This window comes from Balaenoptera musculus, chromosome 12, assembly GCF_009873245.2.
Source record: "Balaenoptera musculus isolate JJ_BM4_2016_0621 chromosome 12, mBalMus1.pri.v3, whole genome shotgun sequence".
NCBI classification, from domain to species: Eukaryota; Metazoa; Chordata; class Mammalia; order Artiodactyla; family Balaenopteridae; genus Balaenoptera; species Balaenoptera musculus.
Genome location: NC_045796.1, coordinates 29844991 through 29859016, shown reverse-complemented (window position 1 = coordinate 29859016; position 14026 = coordinate 29844991). Strand labels below are relative to the sequence as shown.

The following is a 14026-nucleotide window of genomic DNA, read 5'->3' as shown; positions in this document are numbered from 1 at the left end:
ACAAAAAACCCCAAAATTCGTTTATATTATACTGTACGCCAGAAATTACGTGCTCATGTTTAGCTACCAGCTAAAGATGTACAAGGGATACATAGTTTTCTCGAAATCTTTTCAAGCGGTTCTGAAGCAAAAGTCTAGCCTACTCCACACCCACCAGCCCCACCTCGCCAAGCTCTCCAGCAGGCCGGGCCGGACCGGGGCACCAGGAAGGAGGAAAGGAAAACGGAGGAAGGGGCGGGGGAAAGTGACGGGAGCAGTGAGAGCCGGAAGTGATTGGCTAGCGAGGAACCCAGGAGCGCCCTGTCCGGCGGCGCTCTAGCCTCCGCGCGCTGTCTCTGTGCTCCCCCGCGTCTTGTCTATTTATTGTCGCGGGGAAGCAGCGGCCGCCCTGTACCCGGAACAACAAAGCACGAAAGACGGAGCCCGAGCCTCGGGGGCTCCTAGCAACGGGCCGGGGCGGGAGTTCCATGGAGACTGGGGAGCGCGCCCGCCTCATCATTATCCTTGTCCTCCAGCTTATCCTTCGCGTCCGCCGCAACCGGCAGCAGCGCTGCCGCCGCGTCCTCTGCCGCCGCCCGCTCTTCCCACGGTAACCCCGTCGGCGACCCTGGGCGGGGGGAGCGCGGGCGACCGGGCTGCCTGAGTGCCGGGTGCGGGGCGACTTGGCGCGGGGCTGCGTGTGCGGAGCCGGGGCCGTGCTGCGGTTCGGGTGTGTGCGGGCGGATGCCTGAGGGAGAGGCGCTCAGATGTAGGAAATTGGTCCGGGGTACGAGGGAGGGTCCAGTTCTTAGGAGGACAGGGTGATATTTGGGGGTCTCATCAGGGATAACGGGTTGGGGGCGGGGCGTCACTGCCTGGGAGCGTTATCCAGCGAGGTGTAGGATAAGAAAAGAGGTATTTTATTTTTCCTGTTAGCCACCACTGGGAAAGACAGGAGAAGGGAGATTCCCCATCCGTCTCTGTGGAGCCCTCCCCCAGGGGAAGAGAAATCGTGCAAAGATGCTAGCGGGTCCGTTGCTTCCCAGAAAACTTCCAACGGCCTTTGCCGCGGCGGGCCGGCTCCCAAATAGCACCTTCGTCGGTTCCTGGTTCTGGCAATGCCAACAGCCTCGCTTTATGTTATTATTAGTAGTAGAATTAACCGAAATTAGACTTGATGAAGAAGGATCTGGAACTGAGGAAGATAAAATGGATAGTAGGTAGGGCTAAGCAGGGTTGAGAGTCGGGATAAGCGCTTAGTGATATCCAGTAGAAGCTCTAAAAGTACATTTAATTGGGAATGACGGTTTTTAAACTCTCTCCTTCTGCCGAGATGTGCATCTGCGGGCTGTGTCAGTGTGCTCATTGCGATAGGATTCAGACTGCAGCCAATCCACATCTGTGAGCTCTCTGACTGCATCTGTCACCTGCAGTTCCAGAGCGACACTGGCAGTTAACCAACGTTAGGCTTGTGTGTTTAGGGTTAAGAACAGTGCCTTAAAACTGGCTCAAGGAAAGAAACCGAAACAAGCTTGGTGTGATTATTGTGTGAAGAAATAATAACAGATTCCTTGGGGAAATTGGGAAAGAGAAATATGAGAAGGTTCAGCTATTCTAGCACAATCTGCAGTCTCTTGGAAAGTTTGAGAAAATGGCAGTTCATTCAAATCGAGAAAGGATTTTTATCACTGTGTGGTTTAAAGAATTATTCGCAGTTGATATGTTAAATGCCAGTTTATGCTATCTCTTTAAGCCTTACGTCTCTAACTATTTAATGGTTTTATGCTTTCCAAAACCATTCTAGGTCAGTAAATGAGGTTTTCCTGTGGCGTGCTGAAACGGCCATGTATGCATACTACAGTAATACTATTTTTGTGTCCAGTGGGAACAAAGCTCTTTATATAAAGTTGAAGATTAAAGATGAAAACAAAATTGATAAATAACAGAAGCAATGATGTCAACCACAGTTTCTATTTGTTCCTTACCTTTTTCGCTAAGTCTGGCTTGTCTTAAGCAAATAGGTTTCATCCTTGTCCCCCAGCCCGCTTTTTTCATACTCTGCCCTCGGAATCAGTCTCAGAAACTGTAATGATCTGCTGCTCTGTGCTCTTGATTGGTTGATGCCAGAACAGAGTTTTTGACTTAGGCATTTTCATGGAATTGAGGTGCAGCGTCTCTTGTTAAGGAATTTCATATATGTGCAAAGAGGTGGGCAGTTTCCTTTGACAAAGATGGGAAGTATAAACATTGGGAAACTTAAAATTGCATTTTAAACCTCTTAAGAAGAAAAACCTAATATTGTCATCTTTAGGTTAGTGAATCAAGGACTTTTTCTTAATCTCTTCATGTAGCTGTACTTCTGTGAACGTTGTTCTGGGGGGTGACCACACTTGAGGCTATTGGATGTTGAGTCCCAGGATTTTCTCAGTGTGTATGAGACTTAGTGAGTTCCCTCAGTCTCAGGGCTGCCATCCCACTCACTTCATTTAGATTTTATTTGCTGTTGCCTCTATCCCTTACCCCTTCTGTGTTTGAGGGGGGAAGGGATTTAAGCCCCGACTTCCACCTTTTTTAACAATCCCTGCTTTCCCTGCTCTCTGCTCCAACACTCCCAACGTTTTGTGTTGTCTTAGTTCCTCTTCTTACTTAATCACATCCCAATCAAAAGTGATTTTTTATGCTATTTGTATTATTTCTGTTTCTTACGGAATTTTCAACATATGTCCTTGGCCTGTATATCCTTTTCATTAATGTTACTTTGTCGCATTTTCCTTCTGTATCCCTCCCCTTATATGGAAAATGGAGTGATCATGTCAGATGCTCTGTATTTATTCTGAATACAACAGGTAAGAGCCTTAAACCAAGAATCAAGACTGTATTGAAATAAGGCACGTAAAAATATTTGAACGTTTAGGAATAAAAGGTGTTTCAGAAGTCCAAGTGGTAACACTGTAATTGGAGATGTAGTCACTTTTTTAAAAATAAAAGAGTATTGTAGAGCCTGCTGTGTGTTTTTAATTGAACCTTAGATTTTCATAATTTGTACTCTAAAAACCTTTTCTTAACATCCATCTTTTCTGATCATTTTGCATCTGAATACTTGACTGAAATTACACTTTGCCAAATTAGAGGGAACAATTTAAGTGAGTCCCACAATTTTGTTTCATGTGGAAAATTGTCATGTCGAAATTTTTGTGGATGTATACATATATAGAATGTGCAGAGTTTGCTGTAAAGTAGAATGAATACATGCAAAATCTACAGCTGAATATTTTTGGAGAGTGTTCTTTCTTAGCACGGGTGTGGCACAGTATTTAAAAATCAGCAAATATTGTATAATCTAGTTGAGTGGGTATTAGTGCTGTTTTTAGATGAGGAGGCCCTTAATTACCTGGTGATTGATTTCTTTCTGTTGCATCATAGACCATGTGATGAATTATTATTGCTATGAAAAATAAAGTGTACATTGATTGTAGAATTGATAGTAGAATGTTTCCACAATGGCTCAAAACCTGTAGTGCTTTGAAAATTTAGCTGTATTGTGACATTTGAATTAATAAATAAAGATTTCCTGAAATTTACACTCATGTTTGTTGTACCTTTAATATGTCTGATGCCACGGCAGGTGTACAAAGCTGGATGAAAGTGTTTCTCTTCAGGTGCTTTTTGTGCACTTGCAGATAGCAGAGAAATGACATGCATAGATACTAAAACATGACAAACATAAATTGGAATTTTAAATCCTTTATTACATACTGCCTGGTGCTGTAGTTACTGGTGTATGGATTTCATCATGCCTGCTAAATTAGAAGTTTCTTGGGGGTCAGGACTGTTAAGTCGCCATCATGTTGTATGTTCACGTTGCATATGTGTGTATTTTGAAGATTAACATATTAATAAAAGGATGTATATATATTTTATTTCTTTCACTTCAGGGACTTATCTAGTGGATGAGGGGAACCTTTAGGCATCTAATCTAATTAGGAATCTAATTCCTGATGCCTAAAATTAACTTTTTATACTGGCTGCAAATTCTAAACAGCAAAATTTCTCAAACATGATGAGGGCTTTTTTTTTTTTTTAACCAATTCAGATAATAAAAATAATGGTTTACTGCCTTGAGTTGATACAGTATTTGCTCTTGTTACATGACTGCCACTTTGGGTAATTTCAGAAGGGGGAAAGAATATATTTATCTGAGGTCTTTCCAGGCCACGTAGACAAATTTGATTTTTGTATTGTGACACAGTTTATTTAGAAGAAAAATGGAGTGTATGTGTTTGTACAGTTGTGAAAAAGCAAGATTCCAGAAGTATGTCATTAGTGGAAAGGAATCAGGTCATATCAGAAATTGTACGTATCTGGTCTTATCTTGTGACTAAAGGGTGACAGAATTCACAATTTGGTTTAAGTGGCTTGTTTTGTAATGGGAGGTGTGCTGCTGGGGATCCCATTAAATGCTAAAAAAACACAAGGTGAATTCTGGGACAGTTCAAATCAGCCTTCATGTGGGAGTCCATAATGAAGCTGTTTAAAATTTCACCAAAAAAATGCAGCACAAAACTTTGGCTGGCGGTTTTGACCATGCAGTATTCATCCATCAAGAAAGAATACTGAAAATCAGATTGTATCTGAAGGACAGTTTTCTCAGGACATGTGTGGATGACTCTTGGTACTACTATAATTGTGTTTACCATCATAGACTTCTGTCCATAGACCTTGATCCATGATACGTTTTTGTTTTTTAACTCACTAGGTGAGAACTCACAACATTTTAAAAGAAGTCAGAATTTGTTTTTATTACTAAATGGTTCCAGAGAATCAGGCATTAACCTTTTTCCTTCTGATAAATTACAAGTATTTTATTTGTAAAACCAGTTTTGATCAAAATCAGTTACGCTTTCTTGGGATTAGGGTTAGTATAGCGCTTAAGAGTATGGACTCTGGAGACAGGCTGCCTGTGTTCAGCGCGGTGGCGATGCTGCTTGTTAGTGGTGTGGCCTTGAGCAAGTTTTTTCACTGCCTTCGTTCCCCAGTTTCCTCATCTTCAAAATGGGGTTCATATAAGTACTACCTCATAGGGTTGCTGTGAGAAGTAAATGTAAAGCACTTAGCACACTGTTCTGCAGAGTTAGCTGAAAAAATACTAGCTGGTGCTTGACTCAGTGGTGTGAGGTGTAGTACATTAAAGGTGAACCATTAGACCACTCAGACGCTTTGTTTCTTTCCTTTGGAGGCTATTAAAACAGTGAAATTCTTTGTGATGCTGGCTATTGGACTCATCTCTGCTGTTAGGTCTTGGGAGGGGGAAGCACTTTTGTTTTAATTTTGAATCATCACACAGACATCTGGTTATCACTTATGGCAGATGGATTCAGTAAAAAGAGACATCTCTGTTTCTTGCAAAAGGAAGGCCAACAAAGCCCGGTCTGGCACCATGTTGCAGCTATTGAAATGCTATTTCCCTGTGGACTTGACTGCTTGTTTAGTTGTGTGGTACTTCTGAATAAAAGGAATAGACCCCAGTGGTTTCATTTAGCAGAATTAGTCCTTTTTTAGAAGACACTGTTTTTTACTTGTATAGCCTTAGGTGGTGGTAAACTTGAAACTTATTGGTGTCATTATCACTTGGGTTTTCTGTGTCACTATAAATGTGCTCTACATAGTAGCTTTCTTGTAATTTTAGAGGTAGCTGAAACTACTGCTGTGCTCCAATAATTCAAGTGGCTCAGGAATGACTGCATACGATTGCAAGATTATTTGTTTATGGTAAGGCTGACACCAAATACTGAGGCTGCCTAGTAGGGGATAACCTGATCATTATAGCTTTGTTTATTAGGCTGCTATTGAAATGGCTAACTTTTTAATGTTAAATCCAAATGTTTTAGTTTAGTTGTATGGACCTTTGAAACTGTTGACTAGAAAATAAATATTTCTCTTAAGTACAATGTATCACAAACTGTTCTTTCCTATTTTGGCTAATATGTAAGTCTTGGTTTTTAGTTGAAATAATATTTTTTATAAAACATAGAAGTTTATATGAAACATTATTAAAAGTATGTTTTGCTTTAAATATACAGGGGTAAAGTTTTATAATTCTTTCTTCTATATTGTGCAGTTTTTGTTTTAGTTGGTTTTTATAACCACCCCACCAAGAAGATTGGCAAATATGCTTGTATTTAGAGGCATGACTTCTGTTTTCCTGATTGAAGAGAGTGACATTTAGTTGATACTGTTGATTTCATTGAGTACTAATAATTACATTGGCCAGAATAGATGAGGTATTGATATAATATTGTTAACATAATTCCTATAGCCATCATGGATTCTGGGTGTAAAAAAATACTGAGATAAGCAAGGAAATGATCATGGCTGTTTCATATATATACTCGCACATGTATATATCCTTTAATTTTAGATATTCTGAGGACTGTATTGGGAGATTTTTAGGACAGCAGATCTCCAAAGTGTCAATACTGTTGCCCAGAGTAAAACCTGGGTGTTTTATTCTGTCTAACACATGTTAATGTTTCCCTGGTGTCCTTAACACCACCCTTTTTCAGGGACAGGTGTTGCCATCTTTCAGATATGAAGATAATAAAACCAGTGTGTAACCCAAAAGTGCGAATCTGAAGATGGGCATTTGGTTTATGAGTATGGCCAACACTTATAGACCCTATCATTGTTTGAACCTCTGTTCAGATTCACGATGAACCTGCAGCTTATGTGGAACAAGAACCTCTCCATTCTTTTTAATTTGCCAGATACTTTTGTTGAGCCACAAAACCTTTTATCTTTCACCTGCTTATGACTGCAGTGAACCTCTTGGGTATCTCCAGTTTCTTGTATGCATGTGCAACCTAGTGAGGTTGTAATGAGCAGCCGTTAACTGCTCATGGGTTGACCGCATCCCAGGACGTGGCAGGTTAGGGTGGTGGTAGGAGCCACAGCCGTGTTGAAGGCACAGTCGCCAGTTCATTAGATCTTCCTCAACACCAGCCTGGTGTGCTCATCTCAAAGGTCCACCAGATTTCTTAACTCAGTTCTCTCCTCTTTTTTGTTGTTGGTGGGGGAGGACCTGAGGTAAGGGGTGTGATGTGGCTCATCAGTTCACAACTGATAAAAAGCTCTATGAATAATATTTTTTTCATTATCTCAGCAGCATATTGCTAATGTAAATCTTTAGAAAAAACCTTTGGCTGGCCAGTAATCTTGAAAATTCTGCTTCAATGCATAGTGTAAACCTACTTGGGTGATAGTTTAATTTGTCTGTACATTAAGAATGTGTACCTTTTAAGTTACTCTTTGTAGGCTTTTTGTTTAGGGCCTGTTAAATTAGAAGAGTTTCAGATGTCGGAAACTATATTCTTAACTTAATTTGTATTGTATTCTCTCACTTTGTAAAGAGAGGAATAATGGCTTTATTATCACACCCTGTTTAAAGGATGGTTGTTATGCTGAAGGTAACTGACAGGGTAGCTAGTCTATAACCAGCTTTCATGAAATAAACTTAGGATATGGATGAGTTAGGACCCTTGGGGCTGAAATGGAGAGTGTAGCTTAGGAAAGGGGAAAGAGAATATATAGCAAAAGTGCTAAGCGTCTGTATGTGTGTTTTAACCATAATTATTCTTTCCTTACATCAGAACTGTATTATATTTCTGTATTTGTGAAAACTCCAGGAACACAGTTGCCCTTTAGGACTTGGGGGTCTGAACTAAAACCGGTCTATTGAGTTGATGACCAAGTGCCAGCCACTAAGCCACATTCTAAAGACACATTTATATTAAACCGTTCTCTTTAAGGAGCATGGTGCCTACAGTCTAGTAGAGTAGACAGTTATAAAACAGTCAGTACCTTTACATTTGCTGTGCCCTCGGCTTGGGATCTCTTCTGTCATTGTTTCATATGGCTGGCTCCTCCTTATCCTTCAAGATCTCATTTTAAGAATAATTTCTCATCTCTGAGGAAGTTAAGGGACCTTCCTGGATCACTCTAGAGTTTCTCTTTGTAACGTAGATCACATTCTCTAATTATTTTCGTGGCTTGTCTTTTCATTGTCTGTTTCTTCCACTGGAATACAACTGCCATGAGGGTTTCTTACCTGACTGTTTTGTTCTGAGCTGTATTCCCAGGGTCTAGCCGTAGTGCTTGGTTCACATCAGTTGCATGATAATGAATACAATTGTGAGTAAGAGTTTGTTAGTTGAAGGAGTGGGGAAGGGGTATCCTAGGCAGATATAAAACCAGGAAAGGGTGTGCTGTTACAAGAGGAGTGGTAAAAAGTTTTGAAACAGTTAAGGTGTGTTGGAAGTGGAAGATTAGGTTATAAAAGGTAATTTGGATACATGAAACTCACTGCATTCCAAGCTGTCTATGTAAGAGAGCCAAGAGATATTTATTTAAACAGGGGTGTGGCACAATTAGGAAGACAATTCTGGTAGCTTATTTGGTAGATGGACTAAATTGTGGAGACTGCAAGCAGAGAATTCCACTAGAAGGCTGTAGCCTTAATGGCACGTGAAAGCCTAATATAAAACACTGATGCTTGGGATGCAGAAAAGAAGCTTAGATGAGAAGTTAACTGGGTGTAGGAGAAAAAGGAGAAATGAAGGATGATTCTGAAATTTCTGATTCAGGTTTGGGAGTGTTGGGTGGTGGCTCCATTAACTAAAATTAAGAATCTGGAGACAGCAAGTATTTCTGAGGGGATTAATTATTAGTTTTGGATGTGTTGGTTTACCTTAATGAATATGCCTAACAGACAGGAATATGGATTCAGATCTCTGCTAGGTCAGGATTGAAGTAAGAGCCATAAATTTATGGGTAGCAGTTGAAGCCTGGAAAGCTTAAATTAGAAAGGGATTTAAGGCAGTTGTTTATAACCTTCAAGGATCTTAAACTCATTTGAGAATATGAAGAAAATAATGGCCTCCTCAGATATACATCCAAATTTGTGTGGATATGATTTCAAGGGGGTTTGCACCTCTGGAACCAATTGTTGAGCTCTTCAGGGACTGTCGTGGACTTCCCTGAAGAATTTATGACATAAGAGGCAGACAGAGCAGTATTTGAGATGGGGAGAACCTAGGAAAGGTGCCTCAGAAGGCAAGGATAGGGGATGGTGAGGAAGAATTGGGGGAATCAGGGGTTCCCAGGGCTTTATGCTCTGGAGAGGTCCAGTAGGAGGGAGTGTCAACTGTGACATTGGATTCAGCAATGAGCAGTTCATTTGTAACATTTCATCCCATGCAGAGGTAGAAGGCAGATTGTGACAGTTTAATGCATGAATCCAAGTTAAGGAAACAATGCATGGGAAAGAGTGCAGAAGTCTTGATGTTCTCTATGATACAGTCCTGATATGAGAATATAACCCATTTTAAGGACCTGCTGAAAGGGAAATTCCATTATTTTGTTGACCTGTTGTGGCGTTTCAGCCCAGTGGTTCTCAACTGACTGCCCCATTAGAAACAACTTGGAAATGTTTTTAAAATCAGGGCCCTACAGAGGTTAGTTAATCAATATCTTTGGGGCTTGTGCCTCTTTATAGCATTTATTTTGTTTGTTTTGTTTTGGCTTTTTCTTAAAAGTTAAGAACCAATGTTCCCATCAGAAAACCTCCTTATCACTCTTTTTATGCGTCTGTGTTAGAATACTTTCTTTAATTGTACGTTATTATCAATTACTCAGTTTACTGTTGTGCTAGGTTTAAATCAGTGCCCTTTAGTCCTTCTCACAGACCTTAGTTTCCAATTTAAAAAATGTTATGGCTTTCTTCTGATCTTCAGCCAAGTTCTACATATTTATCTTTTTTGAGTGATACAGCCCTCATCAGTGAAAGATCTGCCCATTTCTGAGTAAAACAGGAAATTCTTAATGGTGCTTACATGTGGAAAGAGTATTCATTCTGCAGTCCCTTTTGCTTTTATTTAAGTATGTTACATTTTTTACTAAATAGTAAGAACTATTTTTTAACTGAAAAGTTTGAACTCTGTACACTATTTTCCAAGTAGCTAATTTCATAATCTTACCTTCCTTTTTTTAAAAAATGGCAGTCATACATGACCTAGACCTTAAACAGATTGTCTCCATTAGAGCAGACATTTTATATGAAGGGTAAAACTATAAAAGCAGTTGAAAGGAAACTGTCAAAATAGGAAATTCCACCTGTTGTGTTTTCAACTTGCAGTGCTTTCTCTGGATTAAATTCTTGATGAGCTGTCAGCAGTTGAAGTTTGAATCCTGCGTTCATACCTTTGAAATAAAAATCAGATTACAGAAAAAATTGAACTTTATGCATGCCAACCTTGACACCAACCACAAGCTGAAAGAGGGTTTATTCAGTTTTTTAGCAACCTAATTAATTAACATTTTTACTTGCGAAGAAAATGATAATCTTTAAAAAATTCTGTTGTGTTATTAGCATCAGCTTAATGGCTAGAGTAGTCTCACAAATTGTAGTTGCTTATTATGGGTAACTTAGGGCAAATATCAAGATTCTCTGTAAAGAGACAAACTTCCTCGTTTTTTAAATGATAGCTCATAATATGGGAAAATAGGGATGCATGTAAGACCTGCTGGGAAAAACTGAGGCCTTACACTTAAAATGAACATGATAAATTTACACTTTAAATGAAATGAACTTGATGAATAGTTTTGTTGCAATTTAATATTCAGTTTTCCTGTTTTTGCAGGTACCTAGCTAAGTAAAATGTTGGCAAAATGTCTGTTTTGTAATTTGTAGTAGACTTGTCAGACTTCTCCCCGTCTCTTCCTCTCTCACTTCTCCTCCAGACTCCCACTCCCCACCCCCCAAAAAACCCACACAATCAACAACTACGTTTTGTTTGGTTTGAAACGGTTTTGTTATTGTTGTTGTTGTTGTTTTAACTCACTGTTAAATTTAGTTGTTTTTTAAAAACTGATTTCATTTACCAGATACATCAAAATTGTATTCTTTATTTTTACCCTTGCTTTTAGACCTGAAGCAACATGATCTGTTTTTGTGTTCAAAGCTGGAGAACACAATGAATAACTGGAAATCCTTTTCCATTTTGAACATTCTCTATCCGTGGAAGATGAAGAAAGGGAGATAATTATAGTAACAATAAGAATAGCTAATTTGAATGCTTACCGTGTACAAGTACTATGCTAAATGCTCTGCATGAAATTTTAGCTTTCCCAGCACTTGGCACTAGGTGCTGTTATCTGCCTTATCTCACGGATGTGGACATTGAGGCACAAAGGCGTTAAATAACTTCCCCAAGGTCACACGACTGATAAGTGGTAGAGTCTGGATTTAACACAAGTAATCTGCTCCAGAGCCTGCGCTCTTAAAACTTGTGTTTGTGTGTGCATGTGTAGAGATGCTGCTTTTTAATAATCTCAAGCTAACAGTTAACCTCTCACAGACACTTTATTGAATGTGTCTCATGCCTTGGGAACTATTCCAAGACTTGGGTACAAAAATAAGTAAGAATTGATCACACGTCCAAGGAGCTTATTGTCTACCAAGGAGACAGAGATACAAAATTTCACTATAGTGTGGGAAAGTGCTGTGTAGTAGTACGATTAGCAGCGTGGTCATGAGACTCGGAGCATTCATCATGGTAATGGATGCTCTGGCTCAGTCTTGGAGATCAGATGTCTTAGTTCCTTTGATTTCTTATTTTACCCGTCATGGTTTTATTACCTCTGTATGAGGGTTTCCAAGTTTCACCTCCAGTCTAGACCTAGGCCTGCCCTGAGCAGCGGCTCTTATCTGATTGTCTGTATCTCCTCTTGGATGTCTCACAAGTTCCTTCAAGTCAACATGTCCAAAACAGAATCCTTACCCCTCCTCCTTTTCCCATCTCCCCTTGCAAACCTGCTCTCCCTTCAGTGTTCCTGTCCCAGTAGATAGTACCTTAGGCCACAAACCTGGAGTCATTCTCCATCTCCCTTTTCCTCTTTCCCACATCAGTCACAAAGCTCTGTTCACTCTGCCTCCCAAAAATGTCTCTCTTCAATCTACTTCCTTCCGTCTTCATCCACCCTGCTCCCACGACTGTCCTCTCTCACCAGGACTGCCGCACTAGACCCTAACTGGGTTTTCTGCCTGTTCTAACCTTGCAGTCCATTCTCCTGTTACAGAAATGGCAGTGATAGATTTTCATGAAAAGCAAATACATTATGTCATTTCTTGCTTCTCTTTAGCCCACCATTATCTTGGGATAAACATGAAAATCCTCAACTTGGCCTAGAAGGCATAATTTAACCCCTGCCTGCATCTCCAGCCTGGTCTCATGCCACTTTCCATCTTCCCACTCTAGCCAGGCTGGCCCTTCTTCACATCCGAACAGTTCACACTGCTCACTCACCTCAGAGCTGAGAACACCAGCTGTTCCCTCTGCCAGATCTTGGTCACTGCTGGACCCCCATCCAGTGGGACTGGGCCTGATGCTTAGATTTCCGTTTCATTGTTATAGAGTTGATTGAATGAAGGTGATGCTGAGCTATAGAACAAGTAGGAATGAGCTAGATATAGAAGTCGGGATTGATCATTTTTAGCAGAAGGAATAGCATAAGCAAGCAAAAGGCTGATATTTCTTTACATATAAGAGCTTTTTATAAATCAGTAGGATATCTCAGAAGGAAAATGAACAAAGGATATGAGACAATTAACATAGAATAAATACAAGTATTCATATTTGAAAAGTTCACCTTCATTAGTATTCAAGGAAAATCAATTAATTCAATATTGCTATTTTTCTTACCTCAGGTTGTCAAAAGATTTTTATAAAATCCTTTGTTAACTAGATACAACACCGTATGCATATGATCTCAATCTTGTTTAATATGCACAGATAAATATATGGATTTAGCAGCCTCAAAACATATGATCTCAATCTTGTTTAATATACACAGATAAATATATGGATTTAGCAGGCTCGTTTACCTATATGAGCATAGAAAAACAGCAGTAATTATCACTGTGGTGGGATTATGGATGACTTTTTTTTTCTTTAAATATTTCTTATGTAATCAGAAAATGACATGCCATCTTTTAAAATCATATATTAAGACCGTGTAATTGAAATACTAAGAAATCTATCCAAAATAAATTTTGCTTTTACATAATAAGGAATTTGTATGCCAGATTTCTCATCTTTGAGTGTGAATCGCCAGATTTCAAGTTGTAGTCAGTAAAATACTTTTTTCCTCTTATAATAGTACATTAGTTAAAATTAATATTAATGTTAGCATTGACTAATGTGACAACACTTTAATAGAGCATATTATAATTTGTGAGGTGCTCATTAATCCCTCAGATCAATCATATGGTGAGTAAATAGTGTTGTTTGTATTTTGCAAATAAGGGGAGAAACAGAGTCAGCCCCCTGTCACATAGCATCCATTAGACATCCAAGATTTCTTACTTTACAGATACATATTAGTACATATTAAAATAGTGAAAATCTTAAGCAGGCTACTGTTTAAGCATTATTAATATGGGGTAAGTATTTGATTATGTATTCTTAAACTGCAAAATACTTTTTTATACTGGAACTTTTTCATGGCAGTGTAAACCATTGACTTATCTTTCCTTAAGCAGTCATTTTCAGAAAATCAGCATCATTTAAATCTTCCTCCACCACCTTTTAGGCATCATTACAAATATTTTCATTGATTAAAACATATTAATATACTCCTCTTTACTATTTTTTTTTAATAGATAGTTGCTGGCAACCCTCAGAGTTGTTTAAAAAATGGTATCTTTCTCTGTAATAACCTATATGGGAAAAGAATCTGAAAAAGAATAGATATACGTAAAAACTAAACTAACTAAACAACAAACTAAATCACTTTGCTGTACCCCTGAAACTAACACAACATTGTAAATCAACTATACTCCAATGTAAAATAAAAAATAAAATAAAAACAGTATCTTTGTAATTCTCAATGTAGATTTTTAAAAATTGTAATAACCATTTTGCTACCAGTCTTCAGAATTGGTATTTAGATTAAGTCAGAGATAGAAGGTGGAGACATATGTAATGAAGATAGT

At 39.0% G+C, this 14026-nt stretch overlaps 1 protein-coding gene across 1 annotated transcript in view; it reads left to right on the top strand.

Annotated features, from left to right (window-relative positions):
- The first annotated feature begins 282 nt into the window (after positions 1 to 282).
- The window catches only part of TBPL1 (TATA-box binding protein like 1), a 29965-nt gene continuing 16221 nt past the window's right edge, over positions 283 to 14026 (top strand). Inside the window, exon 1 of the mRNA XM_036871774.1 lies at positions 283 to 589. The gene's annotated coding sequence lies outside the window, so the exon portion shown is untranslated. The remainder of the gene's footprint in view (positions 590 to 14026) is intronic.